The sequence below is a fragment of the Odontomachus brunneus genome, unplaced genomic scaffold, assembly GCF_010583005.1.
Source record: "Odontomachus brunneus isolate Ranch 3 - 2012 unplaced genomic scaffold, Obru_v1 Obru_scaffold_142, whole genome shotgun sequence".
Classification (NCBI taxonomy): domain Eukaryota; kingdom Metazoa; phylum Arthropoda; class Insecta; order Hymenoptera; family Formicidae; genus Odontomachus; species Odontomachus brunneus.
In genome coordinates, this window is record NW_022639592.1 from 411,465 (window position 1) to 416,959 (window position 5,495).

A 5,495-nucleotide genomic window follows, 5' to 3' on the forward strand; every position below is an offset into this window, starting at 1 on the left:
GGGGGGGGGGGGCAGCGCACCTGCAGGTACCCCAGGGGAGGGGACGCCAGCAGTGACGTCCCCTCCCCGCCCACGGGTGCACCGCCCTTCAATCCCGCGCTGATGCGCGGGTAGGTGAGGCGCCGCCCTCCTCCTGCGGCGGTGCCCCACCCCGTCAGGGGGAGCAGCTTCGCCCCTTCGGACCCTTTCGGCCTCGTCCTTCTGCGACACAACTACGTCGCAGAAGGAGGTAACGGCGGACTAGCCCTCATCTCCCCCAAGCATGGCCCTGACAAGAGCCGACGGAGAAAGTTCCGCTCCCACCACTCCGACTAGGACTCGTCGCTCTGCCACCCACGAGGGACACTCCTCGAGAGTGCTGCGCCGAGTCCATCTTAGCACCACAGTGGTGGCAGCGGGAGTTAGGCTCCCTATCAATCCTATGCAGGTACTCACCCAAACAACCATGTTCCGCTTTGTTGCGGAACTTCAATCTTCTATCCCGGAAATAGTCTCTAATAATTGAGACCAGGTGGGGGGCGACCCTAAAGTGGGCCAAGCCCGCCTCTACCTGGTCCCAGGGAAGGGAGTTGAAGGCGTTGGCAATGTCAAGGGACACCGCGAACACAACTCTCCCACTCCTCACGACGGTCTCCGAGAGGGACCGGACGCGTAGGATCGCGTCTAAGCTTGACCGTCCCTCCTGGAAGCCGTATTGCTCCACGTTGAGCGTGAGACCATATCTGGGATAGGTGCTGGACGAGGCGGGTGTGTATTATCCTTTTGAATAATTTGCCCGTCTTGTCCCATAGGCATATAGGCCTATATGCGGAAAGGCTGTCCTCCGCCTTGCTCCCCTTCCTGAAGAGGACCAAATTGGCCCTCTTCCAAGGGCTGGGGAACATTCCGGTCCTTAAGCAGGAGGTAAAGAGCCGCATCACTCTGCTCTTCACCTCCTCATTCCTCATTGCCAAGGCCCATATTGTGCCTGGGATGCCGTCAGGCACCGACGCCCTTTTCTTGGCGCCGAGCTTCCTGACGACCCTGTCCATCTCCACCACCGAGACCCCGACCTCCTCGTCCTCCCCGTCTGGGGAGCCCTCGTAGGGGGGAATGCAAACTTCCCCCACGGAAAGAAGGCCCCCACTATCTCATCAAGGAAGCCGGGATCCAGGGACATTGTCGGCGGGCGCCTAAGAACGCAAGCGTCTTATCACAATGTGATATGGGCGCCCCACGGGTCCCTGTCGATGGTGGAGAGCATGTCATCCCAGGCACGGGCCTTAGCCGCAGCAATGGCCGCCCGGAGGGCATCCCGCTTTTTGCAGTAAGTCTCCCGGGCGGCCACCCCGTCATCACCGTCTCGTCCCCGCCGGTCCATAATCCTCCTAACTTGGCCGGCGGAGCGCCGAAGTTCGGCAATCTCCGCCGACCACCAGTACACGGACCGTCATTATGCCCTGGATTCCGGTCACCTTATCCTCTATGGCGGGCCTAGTCCCCGGTATGGGACCCGGCTCCGCCCATGTGGCCGTGAGTAAGGCGGCCATCAGTTTGTCGCGGTCGATTTTCGCGAGGGCCCATCTGCGCGGTCGGGCGCGGCTCCCTGGCCGCGCCTCTGGAGCACCTCCTCGGGGGTGGCGACCAGCCGAACCATAATGTATCTATGATCCGTAAGGTTTTCCCCGCTGGTCACCACCCTCCAGTCCTGTATCAGTCGGGCCACTGGGTGTATATCAGTTGGACACGGGGCAATTGGACACAATCCAATCACAAGTCGCTGTTCCAAGGGACCCTACAAATGTCTCTAATCACACGGTGTTGTGATTGGCTGTGTCCAAATACACCGTGTCCAAGTGCACCGCTCCCCGGGCCGCTTGGGGAGACGCTAGGGTGATATCTATCATCAATCTTTCCTGCGACCCGACGAAAGTGCTTCTACGGCCTCTGTTGATGACACAGAGGCCGTGAGACGCGACCCATTCCTCCATCACTTCGCCCCTTCGGCACCTAGCCGACGATCCCCACAACGCCGACTTGGCGTTGAAGTCCCCAGCCACCAGGACCGGCTTTTGGGGGCGCCTCGTCATGAGGTCTCCCAGCCGGTCCAGAAGGTGTTCGAAATGGGCGAGATCTCACGAGGGTGGGGCGTATACCTCGATCACATCAAGGGCCCCCCACTCGACCGCGATATAACCCTCCCCCCTCTCTATAACAGAGAAGGGGGCAAAGGCTTCGCTACCTCTCTAGTGGATCGCGACCAAGCATCCACGTCGCCCCACAACGTCACCTACTATACTAGGGTGACTCCCGGCGATGGAGTGGGGCTCGGTTGCAATCCCCAATCCCGAACCGCTCTCGCAGAGGACCTGCGTGAACAGGTCCTGCGCTCCACGAGAGCGGTTCAGGTTCGCCTGGAGAAGTCGGGTCGCCATTATGGCTTACCGCTCTCCTCCAGACCCTCTCCTACTTTCTTCGCGAAAGAGTGATCCTCATTGGGGTACTCCCTCTTCCGCGAAGCGATCCTCTTTCCGGCCCCGGTCTTCCGCGGGATCCTCTTCTCCTTAGAAGCAGGACCCGCTAGAGAGACCGGGGTATCTAGCTGTGGGGTCCCTCCCTCCGGTTTCCGGGGGGGAGGCTCCTTTTCCTTTCCAGGGGGAGGGTTGGGAGGATTATTGGAAGCCTTACGCCTTCTCTTTCCACTTATTCCCCCTTTGCCCTGCTTGCCCATTTGGCAGGCGGGGCCTTCCATTCTGTAGCCACAGGGCCGACCAGCGTCGCGACACACCGGACATGTTGCTGGTGCGTCGCACGTGGAGGTCCTGTGGCCGGCCGACCCGCAGTGATAACAGAGACCTTGCTTTTGCAGGAGGTCCTGACATGGCCCCACACCAAGCATTTAAAGCATTGGAGGGGGCGTGTCGACAGGGGCTCCACACGGACGGAGGACCACCCTACAAGTATGCGTCCTCCATCCGCAATCTTCCTCGCGACCGAAAGGGGACACCATAACTAGAGTGTCTCCATTCGATCCGCTCCAGGGCGGATCTCCCCGGCCTTGATGTCATCGAGCCCGTAGCCCCCGACGGCGGCCACCGCAGAGACGACATCCTCCACGGCGACCGACTCGTCGAGGTCCCGGATCGGACATCGGCCCTCTTTACCGGGCGTGCGATACGCACGTCCTCCTTGTCGGCGAAGAGGGCTGACATTTTCTCTGCCAGGGCATCCGCCCTGGCGTGTCCCTCGGGACCGGGGATCTCCATGACCAGGGCGCCCGTTGCGGCCCTCCTGGTCCGGATCTCCCCGATTCCAAGTTCCCCCAAGTCGATCTCATCCCTCGCCCGTTGCATGACTTCGGCGTAGCTGCCCGAAGAGCAGCTCACCGTCAAGGCGGCAGCACGAGGGGCTTTGGGGAGGGTGGGTTTACCATTCCCCCCGACTTGAAGGCCTTTCCTCTCCTTTTTCCCATCTCCCTTGGCCGCGGCACGCTGTTGGGGCCGCGGCTTTTGGGGGACGGGCTGGAGGGCCTGATTATCCCCTTGCTTTTTTCCCTTGCTTTTCCCTCCTCCCAACCACCCTGGCCCATGATTCGGACCCGTTGGAGGGAGGAGGGGATTGGGGCCTCCCTATGACCGCGAGGTCGCGGTCCTGTCCAGAGCGGGGGGCCCACTTCTCCCGCAAGAGCAGCAAAGGGCGGCCGTCTCCATTGAAGACTGCTGGCCACCCCTGCCACTCTTCTTCTTCTTCTTCGGCTTCTTCCGCCCCTCAACATCGGGGGCGGAAGTCGCCGAAGGTTTGGACGGATTAGGAGGGAGTGGGGGCGCGTTACGCACCCTACCCACCACATCCGCCCCACTCTTGCCCTTTCGTGGAGCACCATTCGAGGGCCATTTCCCGGGAATAGTTCCGGGGAGCTCAGTCCTCAGGGCCTCCACGATGCGAGGAACTAGGGCTGTCACCAAGGCCTCTAGTTCCCCGTCGCTTCGCGATGTCCCTTTGGAAGCCACGCTCTTAGGTCGAGGGGGTTGTGCTCCCCTCCGCGCGGCTCTCAGAGGAGCTGTCCGGCCGCCATCCGATCGCTGCGACTGCGGAGGCGTCCCCCCGCTAGCCGCAGCCGCCGCGGCAGCGTTCTCTCGCCACTTCGAGGGCCGGTCCGCTTTCTCAGTCGGACCGCCACGCGCCCGCAGAGAAGGGGCGTCTCTCGGGGAGAGCGTTTCCCCCGCCTGGAGAATGTACCAACGCCATTCCTTTTTCTTCTTTCTTTCACCACATACGAAAAAACACACACGACCCATCCGAATGCTTCTCAAGCTCTATTGAAGGTTTTTCTTTTTTTTTAATATATCCCGGACGAGCCCCCAAAATGTTACATTCGCGAGCGCGAAGGAGAGAACTACAACAATTTTTAAAAAAAAGAAGTAGCCTTTATTCTTTGAGCAGAAAAGAATACGCCGGGAAAACCGTTTTCTCTTAGCCAAAACGTCCGCACGTTGCTGAAGCTGTCAAGAGACTCCCTTCAGCTCTCAAAACAAACAGCACACCGACCGTTGCTAAGGATCACTTGTAAGCCGCGGATTTCAGAAGCGACATTAATACGGCGCCTCGATGCGCCCGCAACAATATTTACCAAAATATTTCATAAATATTTTTATGACCTCAGCTTCAATAGATCATAAATATTTATCATACATATTGTAAAAATATTTATTAAAATATATATTTTTTTCTCTTTTCTGAACTTTTCTTAAATTTTTAAAATATATATGTTCTTAGTTTTCACTTTATATTGTTTCACACATTACTTAATTCAAGTTAAATTTTACTTCGAAAATTTGCTTACCATTACAGAGATTCGAACCTGAGATCTCTGGTTCTTGAGTCATTCACCTTATCTACCGCGCCACTATCACTTTGACTGAGAGAGGCTTTGTATTGTATACATGTGGTATATTCATATACGAAAACAAATGATTTATTTAAAAGAAGAGAATAGAAATGTTTAAAATGCAAAATGTATGTTTGAAAAGTATGTAAAAAGTACATTTAAAAAATATTTATTTATTTCAAAAGTAAATAAAATACAAATAAATCATTTTATAAATTTAAATAAATTATTTTCTGATAATAAAAGAAACTTTAATTTGAAACACAAAAAAGATACTTTTAATATTAGAAAATTATTTATTTAGATTTATAGAATGATTTATTTGTACTTTATTTACTTTTAAAACAAACAAATATTTATTTAAACATTGTTTTTACATAAAAAAAAAACTAATTGTTTTCTTGTAAAAAAGTCATTTTTTCCTAGAAATTTATAATTTTACAACTCATTTCACAATTTTAAAAAAATAATATTTTATGTTTATTACATATTTTCTAAAATCTAACAAATATATTTTTTTAAGTTAAAAAATTATATTTAAAAAATATATTTCTTTGATTTAAAGAACTTTTCCAGTATACATTACCAATTTAATTTTCGATTTTATTATTTTTTCATTAATTTAATA

The 5,495-nt window shown here is 53.6% G+C and overlaps 1 protein-coding gene across 2 annotated transcripts in view; it reads right to left on the reverse strand.

The window, feature by feature from the left end:
• The window catches only part of LOC116850322, a 23,996-nt gene that overhangs the window by 2,500 nt on the left and 16,001 nt on the right, over positions 1–5,495 (reverse strand). The gene's annotated exons all lie outside the window — the stretch shown is intronic.